A 2,962-nucleotide genomic window follows, 5' to 3' on the forward strand; every position below is an offset into this window, starting at 1 on the left:
CTTCAGTCGTGTCCGACTCTGTGCGATCCCACAGACGGCAGCCCACTAGGCTCCTCTGTCCCTGGGATTCTCCAGGCAAGAACACTGGAGTGGGTTACCATTTCCTTCTCCAATGCATGAAAGGGAAAAGTGAAAGTGAAAGTGAAGTCGCTCAGTCATGTCCGGCTCCTAGCGACCTCATGGACTGCTGCCTACCAGGCTCCTCCGTCCATGGGAATTTCCAGGCAAGAGTACTGGAGTGGGGTGCCATTGCCTTCTCCTTCATATAGCTTAGTTATATATAATATATAAATTGTTGGCTTCCCAGGTGGCACAGTGGTGAAGAATCTGCCTGCCAATGCAGGAGGCAAAGAAGATGTGGGTTTGATTCCTGGGTCAGGAAGATCCTCTGGAGGAGGAAATGGTAACACGTTCCATTCTAAACTCTCGCCTGGAAAATCCCATGGACAAAGGAGCCTGGTGAGCTACAGTGGCAGAGTCAGACATAACTGAGCACATGAGTTGAACTGAATGTCTATAAATTGTGTGTGTGTGTGAAGTCTCTCAGTCATGTCTGACTTTTTGCGACCCTGTGGACTGTAGCCTGCCAGGCTCCTCTGCCCATGGGATTCTCCAGGCAAGAATACTGGAGTGGGTTGCCATTTCCTTCTCCAGGGGATCTTCCCAACCCAGGGATTGAACCCGGGTCTCCTGCTTTCCAGGCAGACGCTTTATCCTCTGAGCCACCAGGGAAGCCTATAAGTCTATAAATTATATGTGTTATAAAAGAGAAACTTCTCTAAGGCTAGGGCCATGTGAAAGAGGATGATCTGAAGGGTAAGGAAACTATTAACAGTGTGATCAGGCAGAATGTTGATGAAGTCAGTTATGGCAGGATGAATCTTGAGCTGAGATGGGCTAACATGTTGGAAAGGAAGGGGAGGAAAGTCCCTGAGAAAGACTCTGGAGACAGGTGTGTGTCTGGCAGGTTGATTGGTTGATAGGAAAAGGGAAGCGGTTCTTGTCATGCCCAGATGCCTGGCTTGGGTGATTACAATAATCAGGGGGAAGTATAGTTCAGGACTGGATGTGGAAATATGAGGGCTTGTGAGATATTCAGAGATGTCCATGAAGCATCTAGATTTTTGGATCTGAACCTCAGGAGACAAAGATTTTGCTGGAAATAAAGATTTAGGCATCATCAACTTGGAGTAATTAATGTTCTAAGTGAAGTGAAAGTTGCTCAGTCGTGTCTGACTCTGCGACCCCATGGACTATACAGTCCATGGAATTCTCCAGGCCAGAATACTGGAGTGGGTAGCCTTTCCCTTCTCCAGGGGATCTTCCCAAATAATGTTCTAGGAACAGAAGAAATTTCTGAAGAGGCCTATGTGTAGAAATATGAAGCCCAAACCCACTGGCTTTTAAGAAATAGCAGAGGAAGTGAAATTCACAAAAGGGATCATAGTATATGCGGGGGGAAAGCCTTAACACAAGTTGAAACTCAGAAATGTCAAGATGAAATAAGCTGTTATACTTTGGGCTCATTTCCTCCCCAGATCCAAAGTTCTTCTCCAGGGCAATGCCCCACGCCACCCTGCCCACCTTGTGTGGCAATGCTTGGGTCCAGGGAGTGTGTTAGGTGCTTCTAGTTTTTGCGGGCAGAGGAGAGTTCCATAGGGACATGATGATTCATTTTTGCTTTCTTTCAAATAAAAATTAGTCTCAATGAGCCCTGAAGCCCTACCAAATGAATCTAGATGTGTTTTGGGGTTTTAATCCATTGTGGTGGTGGTGGTGGTGTTCAGTCACTAAGTTGTGTCTGACTCTTTGTGACCCCATGGACTGTAGCCTGCCAGGCTCCTCTGTCCATGGGATTTCCCAAGCTAGAATACTGGAGTGGGTTGCCATTTCCTTCTCCAGAGGATCTTCCCGACCCAGCCACCAGGGAAGCCTTTAATCCATTGTAGGCAACAGTTTTTAGCATTTTAACTTGAACCATTTGTGTTAGTGAACACAAATTAATCATCTGGTATCTCTGTATCCACCCACTAAATTAGTGAAACAACCACGAAATTACCTTTGTTTTGTCTGATTTTTTGTAAGTATTTATGAGACACAGGAAGGGTAGATTGAGATGAAAACAAAGTCCTTGGAGAACACTTGTGAAGTTAAGTAATTTTCAAAGGGGCTTTGTATCATCAGAAAGACTGCTTTCCTTAGAACCATCTGAATTATACTTGGGAGACTTTGCTCATGTCTCTGAGTGGTGCTTGAGATGAACCCCAGACTGCAATTTTCTCAAAAGCAATTACTAAAAAAGGGCCTTATTGAAGAGGCAATGAAACTGTTCATCACCACAAAAAACACTTTCCACCAGGCATGATGAAAACTCTTGCTGGGCTGGGTGGGGTGTTTTATCATTTATTTAGTCTCTGAGACTATTCCTACCAAGCCAGGGAAGTGGGAAGTAGAGGCAAGATCTTGAAATGAACAAGATCAAAAGGTTCTGTTGTTAATGAAATATTGACACTATGCTTTCTTTCTGAGTCATCCAGGCCCAGTACCTACACGAACCCATCGGGAGCTCTCACTTTCTTGCTCCCCTGGCTGAATGCAGATATGTCAGTGCTACTCTTGTAACAGAGGATTAGAATGGAACGTAAACTTCTAAAAGTGACCTGGCCAGGCTGTCATTCTGCAGTCTCTATGAGTATATTTCTTTGGGTCTCTGAATCTGGGAGTATATTTCTCTGGGTTTGAGTCCTGTCTCTGCCACTTTCAGTATGATTTTAGGTGAATTAATTAACTCTGAGAAGATTTGGTTTCCTTATCCTTAAAAAGGATGAAATAATAGTAAAAAGAATAATACTCATCTCATAAGGATATTGTGAGGATTGAATAAGTTAATGCATGTAACATGCCTGGCAGACTGGCCACACCCAGTGAACAGGAGTCATTATTTATCAAATGAGTTTGGAGA

The 2,962-nt window shown here is 44.3% G+C and overlaps 1 non-coding gene across 1 annotated transcript; it reads right to left on the reverse strand.

Annotated features, from left to right (window-relative positions):
* Nucleotides 1–660: 660 nt before the first annotated feature.
* TRNAC-GCA lies at nucleotides 661–732 on the reverse strand. The gene has a single exon. It is a non-coding gene; the product is annotated as a tRNA-Ser (tRNA).
* Nucleotides 733–2,962: the final 2,230 nt, after the last annotated feature.

The sequence above is a fragment of the Bubalus bubalis genome, chromosome 23, assembly GCF_019923935.1.
Source record: "Bubalus bubalis isolate 160015118507 breed Murrah chromosome 23, NDDB_SH_1, whole genome shotgun sequence".
NCBI classification, from domain to species: Eukaryota; Metazoa; Chordata; class Mammalia; order Artiodactyla; family Bovidae; genus Bubalus; species Bubalus bubalis.